Genomic DNA, 20154 nt, shown 5'->3' with positions numbered 1-20154 from the left:
CCATCCACTAAATTTAAAGAATTATTATATTACAATATTTTAATTGGTACTTTTTTATGTAGATACTGTCCTATTATTAAAATATTGTTAAATTGTTTCTGTTTAAAAGTATAAATTGAAAGTTCAAGAATGTTAAATGTGATATTGTGCATACATACAATATATACAATAATATATGATATTCAAAAGAAAACTCTTGTACTAAAAAGTGTGAGGTTTAATGACAACATAAATGTACTCAGAGAGCACATTATCCAACCTTTAAACTGTTTTTGGAATACTTTATGAAACAGATAAGTTAAATTAATACACTAGTTTTTCATTAACACATAATTGTGATAAATATGCTCTGTGACTGAAGTTATTCTACATATCAGTCAGTTTGGAGAAGACACTAAAATTCTATGTTTGACTAATATCTTAAAAAAAATTCCAACATTCTAAATTGAAGTTTCATACAGAAATGCTAGAAAAATCATTGGATTATTTAAAAAAGAAAGCATTTTTCAGTATTTGTTTTTTTATGAACTATGTAATCATTTTTACTATAGTAGAACATGGTTTATGCTGCTGTATGACCAAGCCCACGTCCCTCCTTCAAACACATTGCTTCTTTTCTGATGCAGTTTTATAAGATGTAAAACCTTGCTCAACTATGTGTTGGTTCAACTTCCTGTATCACAGTAGCTTCAGTTAAAAACCCTTCTCTCAAAAACTATGACTCATTTTCCTATTCCTAACAAATGGCTTTTGTCTGTCGTTTAAAAAAATATATATATTATTTATGCAGTCTTCTGCCTGCATGTACCAGAAGAGGGCAGCAGATCTCCCTAATGATGGTTGTGAGCCACTGTGTGGTTCCTAAGAATTGAACTCACGACCTTTGGAAGAGCAAACAGTGCTCTTAACCTCTGAGCCATCTCTCCAGTGCCCCATGTCATTTTTTATATACAGAATCATGAACATTCCATTGAGTACGCCCGTGAGATTTGCATGCATGTGTGCCTATAGAACCTACCATACCACTGTTATATGGAAACAGATGTAATATTCCAACAAATTTTATGGGGCATATTTGAAATACAAATCTATGTTGCTGGTATGAAATGGATACTCATAAATCAATAATTGAAAATGAAGTGGGTAGTGTTAAAAGTAGTGACAATTTGCATGATTTTTAGTGAAAGAGGAATGATAATGAAAATATAAGGATGTCCTAATGCATTAATATTGCTAAATAATATGTTGGAGGCTATTAAAAGGTTGCCTGTGATTAGTCCTTGGCTACAGATTATAATCGGAGGGTACAATATATATTTGCTGATCTAGGGAGACCTTAAAGTTATTTTAATTTAGCTAAATTATTATTTTGCTGCGTCTCCATGAAATATGATTTTTACGTTTCAGACAAAACTACTCTCAGGAGCCCATGGAACCAATTCCAAAATAGAACAAATGTTAGAAAATAGAGCAAGTCTCAACAACTATTAGAGAATTGGTTAACATCTTGTATTTTTTCTGATCACAAAAGAATGAATCAAGATATTGTAGCAGTAGGAAGTACAAAACCCACGGAGATTAAAGCACACACTGTTGAATGATGTCATGGAAATAGTTGAAACAAAAATTTAATAAGCAACATTTCCATAATGGAATGAAAAGGAAAATACAATGAAAATCTAGTTATTGTTAAGTTTTTGGATGATTTATTATGTCCACGGGGAAGTAAAATTCTTTATTGTCTTTTTTTAAATATATATATTTTTATCTCTCTTATCTTCCCGTTCCCACCCTCTGTCCCTCTTCTGCCTTATTCCCCTCCCTTCATAGATGCTGTCTTTTGCCATTGTTTGGTTTTGGATTCTTTGTCAAAAATCAAGTGTCCATAAATCTGTGGGTTTATTTCTCAGCTTTACTATTATTCTATCTGGAGGTAACTGTCCTTTTTATATAAAGTAATATATACTTTGAGAAATTTGATGCACTAATGCTCATTGCATATATTTAAGGTTGTTTTACTTTTTAGGAGGAGTACTTACTCCATTTTTAGTAGTGATGATCTTTATCCAGTCTAGTAGTTATTTGAAGAATAACTGTAGTTATTCTATCTTGGATTGACATTCCATTTTCTTAGAATGTTATTTCTTCATTTTTTTCAACATTTCTCTTTTAGTCTTTCTTTTTAGTTCTTTCCAGAGGAATGCACACATCACAGTGAATAAACAGCTAGATCCTGTATTTTTTCCTAGAGTTAAAACTTGGCTATTTTGTTAATTAAAGCGTAAGTATTTGCTTATTTATTTTAAGATTATTATATTATTACATTATTCCTCTCTTCAACTTCCTGCTTACAAACACTCTCATACATCCCTTCTTTTCTATTCAAACGCACAGATTCTTTTTCATTTATTATTTTTGCACATAATGTGTAGATATGCATATAAATTCACAAATATATAAATACAAACAGCTCATTCTATAACGTTACTTACATATTCAGGACTGGTCATTTAGTATTGGAAAACCAGTTGGTATGCTCTTCCCTGGGAAGGACCATTTCTCTTACTCTCACCATTATTTAAGTCCCTGTAGTTCTTTATGAAGAACTGCAGCCTCCTGGCCATTACTGTATATGAACTCTCATGCCTGTTGTTTTTCTGTTTGACCACTTCTTAGGCAGCCATGTTTATGGAACTTTGTGAGTAGAGTCTGACATTTCTAGGAAACACAGTTTCAGGAAAAAAAAATTCCTGATCCTCTGTCTCTTACAATTGTCCACATTTTATTCTGAAAAGATTCCTGAGTCTGAGGTGCATGAGTTGTATTGGAGGTTTGTTAGCTTAGAATGTGCTGCACGGTCTGCTCTTTTGTAATTGCTTCTTTTCCAAAGAGAAGTTTCCTTGATAAAGGGTACAACTGCCCCTTTACAAACACAGGATAATCCTTAATAATAGCCTAAAACTTTTAAATTGGAATTATCTTATTTATTATTCATTTTTAATAATATATATTTTTATTTTTGGTGTTTTGTATTTTGGTGTTTTGAGACCAGGTTTCTTTATGAAGTCTTTGCTCTCAGGGAATTTATTCTGTAAACCACAATGGACTTGAATTCACAGAGATCTACCTGCCTTTTCTTCTCGAGTGCTGGGGTTAAAAGTATTTGCCTCCATGCCCAGCTTATTTATTTTTTTAATCGAAAATAGATTTTGTTTCTCATACAATATATCTGATTATAGTTTCTCCTCTACTTCTCACAGGTCCACCCCACTACACTTTCCCTCAGGGTCCACTCTGTTCCTGTCTCTCATTAGAAAAGCACGGGCTTCTAAAAATAACAACAAAACATGACAAAATAAAATAGAGGATGATGCAGAAACTTTCATATTGAAGTTAAACAGGACAACACAACAGGAGGAAAACAGTCCCAGGATCAGACAGAAGAGTCAGAGACCCATTTGTTCTCATATTCAGGTGTCCAATAAAATGCTAAACTAATAGCTGTGAGATATAGAACACACACACACACACACACACACACACACACACACACACACACACGCACACACACACACACGCGCACACACACACACACACACACACACGCGCACACACACACACAAACACACACACACACACACACACACACACACACACACACACACATATTGAGAGGACCTGGAGTAGTGGTATAGGCCCAGGTAGGCCTTGTGCTTGCTGCTGCTTGCTGCTTCAGTCTCTGTGTGCTCATATGCACCTTGCTTAGTTGATTCAGAAGGCCATGTTATCCTGGTGTCCTCCCACCACTCTGACTCTTACAACTCTTCCATCTATCTCCTCTTCAGCAGGATTTTCTTAGCTCTGAGGGGGGAGGTATTTGATAGAGATTTGCAGTTTAGACTCTCCACGTATTGTCTGGCTGTTGGACATCTGCATATGTTCTCATCGGCTGCGACTCTGGTGATGATTAGATAAGGTGCTGATTCATAAGTATAGCAGAATACCGTTAGGAACTATTTTACTTAATTTTTCTAGGCCAGTCATAAGGGCTATCTAGTCTCTGTTTCACGGTTATCCAAGCAGTGCTGGGTATGAGTTTGATCTCCTGCAGTGGGCTTTAACTCAAATCAGACATTACTTGGCTACTCCCAAAAGTTCTGTGCTACCATTACTCTAGCATATTTGAAGACAGGACAGATTGTAGGTCAAAGATTTTGTTGATGGCCACATTTCTATTTCAATAGCTTGCAGAGTACCTTCCCACAAAAGATTAGAAATAGTACAGTTCCTATGTAGGTACCCGCTCAACTTCTCCATGCTCCATGAGTAGTGTGGATGTCATCCGTAGGAATGGGGGACCCTCTGTCAGTTTGATGGTAGCATCCCTTTGTCTTGGCATCGGCCTGGACTATTTGTGGTTTCCATGGGAACATCATGGCCAACAATGCAATTGAACGCAATCCAGTCACTTCACAGGAGGCCATTCCTGGCTACAGGAGATGGGCAATTAACATTCTGTATCCCCCATTATTAGCAGTATTTATTAAGATCAATTTCATGGATTCCAGGAAGTTTCCACTACAGTGGGTTTTACATCACACCCTGGGTGTCCCGCAATTTCAGGCATTACTCCCTCACTCTCCCCATATTATCACCTTCCCAACATGATCCCTCCTACTCCCATCTCCACCACCCCCAGTCCACCCATAAAATCTCTTATTTTCTCTTTCCCAGGGAGATGCAAGTGTGTCACATAGACTGATCTTCTTTATCTAACCTCTCTGGATCTACATATTATTTTTTATCATTTACTTAATGGCTAACAACCACTTATAAGTGGATATATACCATATTTGCCTTTCATACTTTGGGTTACCTCACACAGGACTTTTTTTCTAGTTGTACTCATTTGTCTGTAAATTTAATAATATCATTATTTTAAAAGCTGTGTAATACTTCATTGAATAAATGTAGCTATATTTTTTACCCATTCTTTTGTTGAGAGACATCTAGGTTGTTTGAAGTTTCTGGAGATCATGATTAAAGCTACAATGAACATGATTGAAAAAGTGGCCTTCAAGTAGGATGGAACATCCTTTGGGTATATGACCCAGAATAGTACAGCTGGGTCTTGAAGTAAATTCATTCCCAATTTCCTGAGGAACTCTATAGAGTGGCTATGCTCCTGGTGTTCTGTTTAGAAAGTCATCTCCTGTGCCAATGCGCTCAAGGCTATTTCCTATTTTCTCTTCTATAAAGTTCAATGTATCTGCTTTTATGCTGAGGTCTTTGAATACACTTAAAATGAGTTTTGTTCAGGGTGGTAAATATGGATCTTTTGGAGTTATCCTACATGCAAATTACAGTTTAACCAGAACCATTTGTTGAAGATGCTGACTTTTTTTCCAGTGTGCATTTATGGTTTGTTTAATCAAAAATTGGTGCCCATGTGTGTTTGTATTTATGTATGGGTCTTCAATTTGTTTCCACTGATCGACATGTCCATTTTATGCTAAAACCATGTGATTTTTATAACTATAGATCTATACTATAGCCTGAAATAAAAAATAGTGATAGTTCCAGCAGTTATTTTATTGTTCAGGATTGTTTTTAGGTATCTTGTGAGGTAACTGATCTCTAATTTCTAAGTTTCATTAGTTTCTTTCCTTGTTGATTCTTTGTTCTTAATGGTTTATTTTTCTTAGAGGTTTGCCAGCTGGGTAAATTGAAATGTTGACTCATTCCTGTATTCATCTATTTATCTATTCTTATCATGAGATTTAATCTTTCTTAAGTCCTCATAATTGGAAACATCTTTATTCCCCATTGGTGTGTAGGATTCCTCTAGGCATCTTCTGCAATGCTGAGTTAGTGTTTAAAAATTACTTTCACCTGTGATTATCTTGTATTTATCTCTCTATAGATTTGCAAGGATCGCTCTTCTGAATATTACTGTATAGATTAGCAATTGCTTAATTTCAGGGCTTGAGTAAAATTATGCTGTTTCTCTGGATTTTAGGATTCATCCTGTTGCATTTTTATTCTTAAGTGATTTGGTGTTTTTCTTTTGAAGCTTCTTATATACATTTATTGTTCTGTATTCTTAGCTTAAGAATGAACATGAGGTAGGAAGCAGTTCTTGTGTTGGATTATGTAAGTGTTGCCTCTGTGTTTTCACTATCCAAAGTTTTGGTCTATGTCTTTCTTAGTTGATTTTATAAATATCAAAAAAAAAAAAAAGACACGTGGGCTGTATTTGCATTGTTTAAGTAGGGTTCAGGAATATAACCCAGTGTGTGACTCTTTGACAATGGCCAGTAACCACAACAACATTTTTTCAATGATATTCAAGTAACTCTCATTGGACACAAAGTCTGTGGTTTTCTTGCTGTTCTTCATCATCAGGATTCTAACACATTTCTTGTCTTATTGTTCTATTGCAGCGAAGAGACACCATGATCATGGGAAGTCTTATGAAAGAAAGCATGTAATGGGGGTTGACTTACAGTTTCAGAGGTAAGAACCATGACAGTGCACAAGCAGACATGGTGCTGGAAAAGGAGCTTTTCCACATCCACATCCGTAGACAGAAGAAAAGAATCTGGGCTTTACATGGGCTTTGGTAACCTCAAAGTACCTCCAGTGACACACTTCATCTAATAAGGCCGCAACTGCTTCTTCAATGAAACATGTCCTAATCCCTGTCAAGTAGTTCCATTACCCATTACCTCGTGACTAAGCATTCAAATATATGAGCCTATGAGGACCATTCTCATTCAAATCACCACACTTCTTAATTTAAAAAAAAAATGACTATTTGGTTCAACCACATTGCTTTCCAGTACAATTCCCTTGGCACTAGATGCTCTCAGATTAGTACCAGCTTGGTTTCTCAATGATAAATGGTCTCTAAGTAGTTCAGGTGAATCTGAGCCACATTTTGAGAAATGGTGTCTCATATGTCACTTTGGGTCTTTTTATTTGGCAATCTAAAGTTTCTAGGAGGTTTGCTTGAAGAAAACTTCATTTAAACAGAAGCGCACACACACACACACACACACACACACACACACACACACACACAGTTGAAAGTTTATGGGCTCTAGGTGGGAACCAACTAATATTTTTTCCAAATGGACATACATCAAACTGCATTCTAAACGCCTGTCTCTCACATTACTGCCTTTGAGAATCCTCATCTGGGAAAGTTCTTAGTGCAGTGGAATACAGTATATACCGATACATAAACTCATCAAAGTTAAAAGAAAGAGCAATGGTGGATTACTCAATCATAATTAGGGAATCCATAGTCCCACAATCACAAAAATGCTCAGGGTACACTGTGTAAAAAAAACAAAGAAAGTTGTAAGAACCAGAGGTCCTTGGTTGGAGATGACCTTAGTGAAACAAACATTGTCTTCTAATACGGGAGGAGGAGGGGAGGGAGGAGGCAGTTTTCCTTAGTGATGTGGCCCCTGGAAATTTGACCATGCTTCATTTGATCCTACAGCCATATGGATATAGGCTTAACTAATTAGATTCAATGGTTTATAAAATATATATTTTTAAAAGTGGACATGAATTTGGAAGAAGGATGCTGGTTGGAATTGGCAGGGTACAGCACTGCTGGTGGTGAATATCTTTTAACATCCTTTTCTCACTACAATTTTGATTTTATTATGAATATTGTTATTGTTTTTTATTTGCGTGTGTGTGCATGGATGTGCATGTGCATGTGTTCAAGTGTGAGTGTGTTTGTGTATATGTGCATGTATGTGTGTGTATGTGTGTATGTATATATGTGTGTGTGTATATATATATGTGTGTGTGTGTATGTATATATGTGTGTGTGTGTGTGTGTATGCAGGATGGTGTGTGTGTGCTTTTATAAAAAATCTTTCAGGAATCAGCTTACTTCTTCTACCTAGTTGTCAAGAAATGTGTATCAAGTCCGATTCTGTGGCAAGAGCTTTAAGTGGATGGGTATCTAATTTAAATTTTAAAATATTGATTCTTCAATAAGAAACATTTAAAAAATCCTACTTGCAATAAAATTTATAATTTATCCACCTTCACAATAAAAGAAATAATTTTAAATATTTTCATTTCATGACATTAGTATTTACAAAGTGCACAGTACTCTGTATCTTGAGTTTTATGAATGAGTGAGTCTAACATAAAAGAGATGTAAGTGAGTAACATGTGCCATTTGGGTAGGGAACTTCAATAATCATGGGATGCAAATGATGTAAAACTGAGCCATTTGCTATCACGTGGGAGAAAAGCAAACCTTCCCAAGCAATTCTAATTCATAAACAGAAGACATTTTGTAAAATTTTAGTGGCACTATAGGAAAATATTGTTAGCGCACTGTTAAAATCAACAATTAAAAGCATCTATTGACTGCAGCTTCCTGGAAGTGATTAGATTTTATGTCAGTGCCCACGTGGTGCGTGTTTACTGCTGCTCCTGGTTAAGAACCAGTGTTGGCAGTTTTCTGGCTGTGAGCACAATGACAGTAAATCATTCCAGTTCGCATAATGCAAACAGGATGCCAAGAAAGAACTCTTGCATATGCAGTTTCACTCTGATTCAAAGGTTTTAAATCTGTTTATTTTTTCAGCTGTGATATAAATGATAAATTCCAAGCAAATCTCTCAACTGTGATTTAACTGAATGATGAAAACTTTTCTTTGGAGGAATTCATGATTGATCTAGCTTAGCACCAAATAATATTTTGTAGGCGCTTGGGAATTAATCATTTTGGGGGAGAAATTTTTGTATAAAATATATACTCTCTCTTCCCATACCACCCCCAGGCAAACTCTCATCGTTAGCCATTATTCATTGCTCTGAACAGGTGCCCCCAAGACCTAAGCGCCTTTCATAGAAACGGCCATTGTAATGGTTAGCATTCAGTGACTGTTGGCTAAATGTAATATGAAGAGTCTGAGTTAATACAGGGTTGGGAGGGGCAGGTGAAATTTATTCTTTCACCTGGATGACAGTAATAAATCATCCTAAGTTATTTTATGATAGTAGATAAGCACTTGCCTTGTTAACTCTCAAAGTTGGGAAAGTATGTCCAAAAATATATGGGCCTTTTACAATTCATAGTTCATGTGATTCATACACCTAAAATGCTAAACTTTAGGATGTACTAAAAAAAAAAATAGGTTTGGTATATTTTTCCTCCTTTTCTTTCTTTTATTGAAAATAGATTCTTCTCTTCTACAATATGTTCCGATTATAGTTTCCCCTCATTGTAGTTCTCCACATTCCTCTCTAACTTTTCTCTCCTTGGGATCTATTTCCTTTCTGTCTCTGATTAGAAAAGAACAGGCTTCTAAGAGATAACAAGAAACCATAACAAAATAAAGTAAAATAATAAGAAGTAAAGACTATCATATCAGTGTTGGTCATGGCAATCTAAAAGGAGGGAAAAGTGTCTCAAGAGCAGGCATAGGAGTCAGAGACCCACTCATTCTCACACTCAGGAATCCCATAAAAATACTAAGCTAAAAGCTACAATATATACACTGAAGACCCAGTGTAATCCCCTATAGGCTCTATGCTCACTGTGTCAGTCTCTGTGAAATTGGTTAGCTGATTCAAAAGGCCTTGATTTCCTGATGTCCTCCATCTCCTACGGCCCTTAAAATGCTCTGCCTTCTCTTCCATTGGAGTCCCTGAGCTCTGATAGGAGCTCCAAATTAGATTCTCTGTGCGTGTTTGGCTGTTGGTGTTTGTACCTAGTCCCATCCGGAGCTAGAGGAAGCCTCCATGATAACGACGGGATAAGGCACTGTGAGTACAAGAGAATTTCATTAGGAATCATTTTATTTCCTTCTTCTTTTTTTTGTTTTGTTTATGACCAGGAGTGTTTGGTTCTACCCTATGTCTCTGGGATATCTAGTATCTTCTACTTGATTACCCACGCAGTGTCAGATTTGGGTTCATTCCAGTGGAGTTGGCCATGAATCAAACCAGGCATTCGGTGGCTATTCTCAAGGAGAATACCATTGTCTTAGCATATTTTGGAGACAGGACAAATTGTAGGTCAAATGTCCTATGGCTGGGTTGGTGTTCATGTTTCTGTATCCATAGCCTGTAGAGTACAGTTTCACACCAAAGCAGGACATAGGGATGAGGATCCAGCTCTCTTTGTCCATGTTCATTGAGTTGAGTGGGTGTTGTCCTTGGCAGTAGGACCAGGCTGTCAGTTTATAGAGAGCAACCTATACATACAGTTTTCTCACCAAATACATTTCTCCACATTTGGTTCACTTGGTTTAGTTGACCCTAGTGTCTCTCAATCTTGTTTATCTTCTCAAAGCACCAGCTCTTAGATTTGTTAGTTCCTTTCATTCTTTTTTTTTTTAATAAAGAAGTGTATTTTTTTCTAGGTAGTGTTTAATTTTTATTATGAAAAAGTAAAAAAAAAATTATCAAGAAAAAAAATAAAGATTTACTTGAACCCAACAAATTTTCTTGAGAAAGCAGTGATTAGTGACAGGGTGCCTTTGCAGCAGATGTGATGCACATCTTGATTCATCTCAAAGCTCCAAGATCAAAATAACTCCAAATCTCTCCATTCATTCCTGATCCTTGGCCCTGGGCTGGAATGTTTTTAAAGGTTTAGACATAAAAATAAAAAACATTATCTACAAAAGCCAAGCTGAGAGACAGGCCCTCTTACACAGGTATATTAAGAATAGATATATGCTCAAGATTTCTTTCATTCATTTCAACTTCTTGGCTTTGGGCTCCAACGAAGAGCTGAGCACTCCACCGCCCTTCCTCCACTCACAGATGTCTATGTAGTCACAGGACCGACACTTCCACGCCTATCCCACATCAACACTGTGAGGATCTCGGTGGCCCATCCAGTAGGCCACATAATGCTGCACCTTGCTTTTCACTTCTTGCTCTTCAAAGGCTACAAACTCTGTGCCCAATACAGTGGCAGTCTCTTGATGGATATACTCAAGTTTTAGGGTGTCAATAGCTGGGAGATCAGACAGTGTAAGAGACAAGAAAACTAGTTCCATGAGGTCACCCAAAGATTTCACAGAGATGCCGCCTTGCCTGGCATGCCTCAGCATTGAAGGCCCCAGGGGCTTCTCCAGACACAGTTTTGTGTGGTGGATTAAGCTAGCAGGAGTCACTTTCCCTTGTACCATGGCATCAAAAATATATTTGTATAGGCAAACTTGAAAACAGTCTTTCTTTTTCTGGGCTGATAGGGGGAGCACAGGGCGCCTACGTGTCTTGAGTTCAGCCAGCTCGAGTTCCCCCTTGGATGTGTAGTGCAATGTGTAGTGCATCAATCGCTCCAACAAGAAATACTCCCTCCACTTCCTCAAACACTGGAAACTCTCGGATGCGCCCTTCTGACTGCAGGGTGGAGATCATTGATAGTATGTTCAGAACCTTAATTGCCCAAGCATCTTCTTTAGTGGTGATAGGGACGGTCACAAGGTCATGAAGTTCCAGTTCTTTCGCTAAGTGTCCAAAACAGCTGCCTTCTCAGGCGTCAAAGGACCAGGAAGTTCCTTCCCGTACACCATCTGCAGTTCACACCAGTTCTGAGTACACAGGTCAGTGACATATAAATATTTCAAGTGGAATCTCTCCATGGGTGACAAGACATCCAATCCCTTTTTCCAGTTTTGCAAGCTTATGGGTTGGCCATCCTTCCCAGGAAGCTCGGAAGAAGGGCCAGGCTCGTTAAGTGAAAGGGATGATTCTTTGGCGAAACTCCACCAACTCCGAGTCACTCAAGTCTGAGAACCCCAAGGCTTCTGCCGATGCCGTCCCTTCTTCCTCAGTCTCAGCCATGGCACAGCTCTAGTTTGAACAAAGAGGGACACACATGGCAACAGACCAAACGTAGTCAAAGGCTCGCAAATTCCTGCGCCTTGGTTGACTTCCCTCCTTACAGGGAAGGGCATATATTAAAATGGCAAAGCGAGGGGAGATGAGTAGGCATTTGGAGCCTTGCTCCGATAGAATGTAGACTGCTCTGTTCTTTTTCACTTGAGCACTCCCTCACATTATGGTGTTTCCACTTGCGTCACGCTGCAGTGACAGACAGCTATCATAAATCCTCCTAACACTGGCCTCTCCAAGAGAAGGTCTCCATAACTTCTTCCTTCTTCCCAGTCTGAGCAAGGGGCTACCGGAGCCAATCCCTGCACTTGGCTGTCCTCCAGGTTCCCAACAGTGCCTCAGCTCACTGATGGGTTCCGGCTGCCTGCCAGGGCTTTTATCCTTTGCAGCATCCTGACTCATTACCTGCTTCCCCGTGGGCAGAGGTGTGCTTTCCACTCACTACCCGCCCCGCCTCAGCCACTGTCCCCCTGGGGTGCCACCTGCCCCTCAAATGTACTTAGCCCAGGCACCTGGAGGCATTCCCGGGTCATGCGGGGTTCAAAATACACAAAATGGGAAACTCGCATGGAGGGTGCGCCCCAAAGGGGCGGCCCCTCAGCCCAACAAGTGTATTTTTATTAAATATTTTTTGAGATTTTATTTTTATTTTTTATTAATCTATTCTTGTTACATCTCAATGGTTATCCCATCCTTTGTATCCTCCCATTCTTCCCTCCCTCCCATTTTCCCCTTATTCCCCTTCCCTATGACTGTTCCTGAGGGGGATTACCTCCCCCTGTATATGCTCATAGGGTATCAAGTCTCTTTTTGGTAACCTGCTGTCCTTCCTCTGAGTGCCACCAGGTCTCCCCATCCAGGGGACATGGTCAAAGGTGAGGCACCAGAGTATGTGAGAAAGTCATATCCCCCTCTCCACTCCACTGTGGAGAATGTTCTGACCATTGGCTAGATCTGGGTAGGGGTTTAAGGATTACCGCCTATATTGTCCTTGGCTGGTGCCTTAGTTTGAGCGAGACCCCTGGGCCCAAATCTACCTATCATAATGTCTTAGAAACCTTTCATTCTTTTATTTATTTTTCCATTACTTTCTGTTCAACTGTGGCACATACTATAACAAGACATGGCCCATTATAACATAAGTCTGGTATAAATTCAAGTACATGGAATAACATAGCTTCTATATCATGGAAAAGAAGCTCTGAGGGCAATTTTGTATACTGTATACGCAGGGTGGGTGTGTTCAAGTTCTTTAAATGGGAGATATGCAAAACTAACTTTTATTTGTCTCATATGATTGTCATCTCAGAGTTTTACTGATAAATAAGCTTACCCTTTCTAGCACATTCTAAAACATGGCTGGCTGGTTCTACTCAACTCTTCTTGTTTAAACTCTTCCTCAAGCTGACTGACTCAACCAGGCTTCTCTCAGCTTCTTGCTGCAATGCTATGTTTGGTCTCAAACTAACTCTTCTGGAATCTTCTTATTCTCTGGATCTTTATGTATTTACCTGGACCTGTCTTTGTAAAACTGTCCTGGTAAAACTTCCTCCTCTGTCTCTGTGGGAACTCAGTTGCACTTAACTCAACTCCACACAGTTGCAGTGCATTTACTGCACTGATTCTCAACTGGTTGTCTCCCAACTGACTGACTGAACTCAACTTTCCAAACTCAACTGCCTTTCCCTGGACTCATAAATAGCCTCTCTTTCCTGTGCTCTTCTTACAGAGTTGTGGCTATCCTATTTGCTCAAGTCTTTCTCTGATTTTCCACTGTCTACTAAGGGTGTGTCTACATTCTAACAAGAGGGATTAAATGTGTGTGGGGTGTCTACATTGTAGCTAGATCACACTGACCTAAGTCTTTGGATGTGACTCCTTGCCAGAGCAGCCATGTTGCTGAATTAAAAATCCTCTACAGAGATAGCTGATTTAAAAGGGAGGAAACTAGGGAGAAGCTGGAAAACCGAAGACAAGCCAACTCAGTGGGAAAATAGACCGTGGGTGACAAATGAGGACATATATTTAGAAGCTTGGATTATATCCTGAAATTCATTAATTAAGTCCTTACTATCATTGCCATGGCCTGTACTGCTTCAAGAGCCTTAAAATGAACATGGCCTTTGTACCACATTACGGCCAATATATAATGCTATTTCAAAATGGACTTTTGATTGGTTACACATTGTTAATTAGTTTCCAAATCAACAAAACTAAATATTGACATACCCATTTCCTCAATTATTTTAGAACTTGAAAAATCTGATATTGATGCATAATAAAAAATCCTTAGTAGGAAATATTTTACTACCTGCAAAATGCACACAATAAACGAAAGCTGGGTGTGGTGGCACAGGCCTTTAATCCCAGCCCCCTCAGGAAGCAGAGGCAGGTGGATCACTGTGAATGCAAGAACAGTTGGTCCACAAAGTGAGTCTAGGACAGCCAAGACACAGAGAAACCATGACTCGAAAAACAATGACAACAAAAACAAACAAACAGAAAACCAAAACAACAGCAACCAAAAAAACCAAAACCACCCAAACTAAAAGACATACATTTTATTTTTATTATTGCATATGGATAGTTACCTACAACACACACATGAAAACACACACATAAAAACAACTACAAGACTGTCTGGCACTGCTAAGGTGAGCAAGTTTGTGATGCAGAGATAAGAAAGATGGAAAAAGGTAGATGTATGTGCCTTGTTGAATAAGGTAGATCTGGAAACAAGATGGCAGTGAGGACCAGGCTGACGTGAGAGGCCTGTGCTGCCACATGAGGGTGTGATTATATGTGGATCCATGCTGCCACTGAGGGCCATGTCTTAGGATGAGGTTTGGCTGCATCTGAGGCCTGTGTTGCTGTCCATGACCCATGTCATCACCAAAAGCCACACAGAACTCCATGGCCTGTCCTGTATCCTAAAGTCATGTTGATTTCCATGGGCTGTGCTGCTGCCTAAAGTCATATTTATATGAATTGCCCATGCTGCCACCTGATTCCATGGTGATGCATGTGGTCCAAGCTGCCTCTAAATGTCTTGATGGCTCCATGGTTCTGCTGCAGCAAGAGTCTGTGTTTGTATTTGTGCCATTTCCAGAAAGCATGGAAATCCATGATCTATGCTCCCAATGAGTGCAAAAAATAGGTATGCTACCTTTGCAGTAATACTAATGGTTACAGAGGCGTTGTTCATAAAAAGAGAGACAAAGACTGTTCTTGTGAAAATACCTACTCACACCCATGCCTTAACCCCCAAAATTAGCAGCCTAAACATGAAGCCATTGAAGATAACTCTTAAAAAATGTGGTAAGGATGCTGAAGTTAGCTCTCCACAATTGACAACTTCTGGTAGTGATGTGGAAAGGGAATGGTTCAGTTCTATTTAAGGGTCAGACCATTGAGAGTTTGACCATGCTCCAGTGAGTATAGAGATACCATAATTTGTTTTTTTTTAATACATTTTTATTAATTTATACATATTACATCTCAGTTGTTAGCCCATCCCATGTATCCTCCCATCCCTCCCTTCCTCCCACTTCCCCCCCCTACTCCCCTCCCCTATGTCTGTGTCTGAGGGGGATCTCCTCCCCCTGAATATGCTCATACGGGAGATACCATAATTTGTAATTGGCCCTTTTTTTCCAATTTAAAGTTTTTTTGTAGTGGGGTGAGGTTAAAAGAGGAAGGAGCAGTTGTGGAAAGACTTGAAAATGAATGTGATCAGTATGTATGATATGAAAATCCAAATAATTAATAAAAACATAATGTCACAAAAAGCTTTACATTATATTTGTAAAAATATTTAAATTTGACTTTTAGATAAAATTACAAGGAATAAATTTAATTTCTGATTTTACTTTTTGTGCCTCTATATTAATACCGATATCAACATAGTATGGACCTATTAAGTATTTAAGTACATATTCAAGAAAAGAATTGAAACCTTTTTAGTCGAAAATATTATTACATCTGTATTTTTATAATTAACTTTGTAATATTTAAATCTGGATGAAATATACAAATACAATATTGTACCAACTTCATTCATAAACTCATGATTTATCTGAGTTGAATTGAAGATATATTTTTAGTTATTTTGAGAAACCTCTATATGCACACAAGGGTTATTTTTATTTTTCCCTGATAGAGAATAAAGTTATGCAATTTGCAGAAAATTGTTGCAACTGGAGATAATCATATTAAGCGACTTAAGCCAATCTCAGAAAGATGAATATCATATTAGTTTTCTCATATGTAGTTTCTGGATTTCATATAGATATATAAAATCTATGTATATGTAGTATAAAAGTAGGATTAAAACTCTCTAGGGGATAACTGTGACTAATGTGGGTGGATGAAGGATGACAGAGAGTGGATGAAATATGAAGGGAATTAAATTCAATAAACTACCTTATATGAAAATTTAAAAATAGAAAACTGTTTCACTTCAAACATTAGTTCTCAGGTCAGATCTTCTCTGGATCCAGTTGCTCCTATAGATTTTATACCATTACAGAATATGTGGAACCAGTGATAAGCATTTCATTATTAACCATCTTCTGTAGTGTGGGCCATTATGTGTTTGGAGTCTGTGCCTAGACATAAAGATTTCTGAACATTAATTGGAGTTTGATTGACAGCATCTCAATTGTCCTTAAGATTCAGTTACCTAACAAAGAATTGAATATGATAAACCATAAAAAATGTTTATTTAAAGCAACAAACTATATTACATTCATGTACTACTATTTGTGTGTGTGTGTGTGTGTGTGTGTGTGTGTGTATGTGAATGTGTGTATATGTGCACACATGTGCATACCCATGTGTGCATGCATGCATGTGAAGGTCAGGTAATTTTCAAGAATTTGAGAGTTGGTTTTTCTCTTTTCACTATTTGGCTTCTGGGATTGAACTCCTAGCAATTGGATTAGAAGCAGGCATAGCATCACAATGTTGGGTAATATAGATTTATCTAGCAACAAAGTGATAAAAAGATTTTACTGAATTTCATGTAATGGCAAAATAATTTTGACTCTCAATGTGTTATGTCAAATGTCTTTTATAACTCATTACCTCTACATAACATTTCAAAATAAATTCATCCTATTATAACCATATTCAGGGTAATAATTAAAATTGTTATGACACTATGTTTGGTGTTTACTGTTAAGTTAAATATCTGTATATATATGTATGAATTGATAAATAGACCTATTATTTTTAATCTAGAAATGTGTATTAACATTTTGTTTTGTAGCTCTTTACACATATTTTATGCATATTTTATAAGCTGTAGCACTGATTTATTCATGCCATATATAGATGATGTTAGCAGAATCCTACCGAATATGCTATCCTTTATATGTGTAGGTTAAAAAAGTTACATTTTGGGAAAAAACTACATTCAGATAAAACTGCCTCACACTATTTTAATGATGTTGACTGAGCTGTATATTAAAAACCTTTAAGAAAAGCAGAAAAACAAACCTATATAAATTTAATGTAAGCAACGGTTCTAACAATTAGAGAGCATAAAATATATTTACTCTGGCAATTCAACAGTTCTATATGTATCAATATTTAATCTTATGAATCTAACTTTAGGAATTATGTTTTAAAGGAGAGATTATAATTAAAACTTGGATTCATGTGAATTTAGAAGACAAAAATTATTTTATCTCATTTACCTTTAATAAAATTATTAAGTTTGTTTATAAGTTTTTAACCCAAAATTTCTCATAAGCATGTATCATTTTATATTTTGTATGGGCTCTTTAGTTTTAAAACTGTACTTAGAAAGAATTAAAAAGCCAATTAAAATATAATACAGATTGCCTATAAAACAGTGTTTGTAATTCAACCCTTCTGATCAATGTGTTGTTGATTTCCATCTATAATACAAAAATACACTTCTTTTTAAGAAAATTATATTTTATATTAATTAGCAAAAAAGTGTAAACAATCTTTATTCTCTTCCCAATATTCTTCTTCACATAGTGCTGCAAAATTGGCACACTTGTTTCAGTTACATTTTTATCTAATACAGAACAATGACTGGAACAGCTTGTTAAAAAGACTTTACTTTGGCTTTAAGTTCAGGAGAACCAGAGTTCATCATGATGAGGAAGCATGGCAACTTGAAGCAGTCAGGAGGACAGAAACAAGATCTCCCTTGTTCGTGCATCGGGAGAATTAGCATAGAAAAAATGGCCATCTTAACAAAAGCAATGTACAGATTCAATGCAATTCCCATCAAAATACATACACAATTAAATTTTTTTTAATTTTTAATTTTTTTATGGATCACAGACTTTATTGGTTCCACAAGAAAGGCAAAAGGAAACGTTAGTAGTCATGTTGGCGGCGGCATCCACAGACGTGAAAGCCACCTTTCGAAAGCCCTATGAAATTCTTTTAACGACATTGAAAGATCAATTTTCAACTTCACGTGAAAAAAAAAAGCCAGAATAGCTAAAAAAGAATTCTGTCCAATAAAAGATCCTCCAGAGGAATCCCCATACCTGATCTCAAGCTTTACTATAGAGCAACAGTAATTAAAACAACATGGTACTGGCACAACAGTAGGCTGGTTGATCAATGGAATTGAATCGAAGACTCCAAAATGAATCCACATATATGGACACTTTATGTTTTTACAAAGAAGCCAAATATATTCAATGGAAAAAGGATAGCATCTTCAGGAAATGGTCTAAGTGGATGTCTACATGTAGAAAAATGCAAGTAGACCCATATTTATCAACATGCACAAAACTCAAGCCCAAGTCGATTAAAGAGCTCAACATAAAACCATAGAGACTAAATCAGTTAAGAGAAAGAGTGGGGAAGAGCCTGGGACTCATTGGTGCAGGAGACAACTTCCTGAACAGAACTCCAACAATCCTGGCCTTAAGGTCAACAATTAATAAATGGAACCTCATGAGGCTGAGAAGCTTCTGTAAGGCAAAAGTCAATCTCAGCAGAACAAAACAATAGCCTACAGACTGGGAATAGATCTTCACCAACCCCACATCTGACAAAAGTCTAATATCCGAAATATATAAAGAGCTCAAGAAGTTAAACACCACCAAACCAAATAACCCAACTTATATCTGCATATTAGCCCAAGGGGCATGTCCCACGAAAGCCTTCACTTACCAGGAAACTGAGACAGAGGGGAGGACATTCTAGTGGGACTCTAGATGAGAGAAGCATGGGAGAATGGCAAAGTAGAAGGATCCAGAGGGTCCTAGAAGCCTACAAGTAGAACATTATGATAGGCAGATTTGGGCTCAGGGGTCCCGCTCAAACTAAGGCACCAGCCAAGGACAATACAGGCAGTAAACCTTAAACCCCTACCCAGATCTAGCCAATGGACAGAACACTCTCCACAGTAGAGTGGAGAGTGGGATATGACTTTCTCATATACTCTGGTGCCTCACCTTTGACCATGTCCCCCGGAGGGGGAGACCTGGTGACACTCAGAAGAAGGACAGCAGGTTACCAAGAAGAGACTTGATACCCTATGAGCATATACAGGGGGAGGTAATCCCCCCCAGGAACAGTCATAGTGGAGGGGAATAAGGGGAAAATGGGAGGGAGGGAAGAATGGGAGGATACAAGGGATGGGATAACCATTGAGATGTAACAAGAATAAATTAATAAAGGAGAAAAAAAAGAAAAGAAAAAGAAAAAAGAAATGGGGCTCAGAATTAAATAGGGAATTTTCAACAGAATAGCAAATAGCTGAGAAAAACTCAAAGAAATGCTCAACCTCCTTAGTCATCCGAGAAATTCAAATCAAAACGACTCTGAGATTCCATCTTACATACAGCAGAATGACTAATATAAAAAACTCAAGTGACAGCACATGCTGGTGAGGATGTGGAGAAAGGAGAACCCTCTTTCACTCCTGGTGGGAATGCAAACTTGTACAACTACTCTGGAAAAATCAATCTGGCCCTTTCTCAGAATACTGGGAAAGGCTACCTCAAGACCCAGCTATTCTACTCCTTGGAATATACCCAGAAGTTGTTCCACCACACAACAAGGACATATGCTCAACCATGTTCATAGCAACCTTATACATAATAGCCAGAACCTGGAAACAGTTGAATAATGGTTAAAGAAACTGTGGTACATTTATACTATGGAATACTACTAAGCTATTAAAAACAAGGAAATCCTGAAATTTGTGGGCAAATGGATGGAACTAGAAATGATCATCCTGAGTTAACTCAGACTCAGAAAGAC

The 20154-nt window shown here is 37.6% G+C and overlaps 1 long non-coding RNA gene and 1 pseudogene across 2 annotated transcripts in view; one reads left to right on the top strand and one right to left on the bottom strand.

The window, feature by feature from the left end:
- Positions 1-20154, top strand: part of LOC311597285 — a 517710-nt gene that overhangs the window by 90768 nt on the left and 406788 nt on the right. The gene's annotated exons all lie outside the window — the stretch shown is intronic.
- LOC311597222 (exonuclease V-like) lies at positions 10507-12490 on the bottom strand (annotated as a pseudogene). The gene has a single exon. The product of its transcript is annotated as an exonuclease V-like (transcript).

The sequence above is a fragment of the Acomys minous genome, assembly GCF_964271855.1.
Source record: "Acomys minous genome assembly, chromosome: 5".
NCBI classification, from domain to species: domain Eukaryota; kingdom Metazoa; phylum Chordata; class Mammalia; order Rodentia; family Muridae; genus Acomys; species Acomys minous.
Note: the sequence above shows the minus strand (reverse complement) of the source record. Positions and strands in the feature narration are given on the sequence as shown.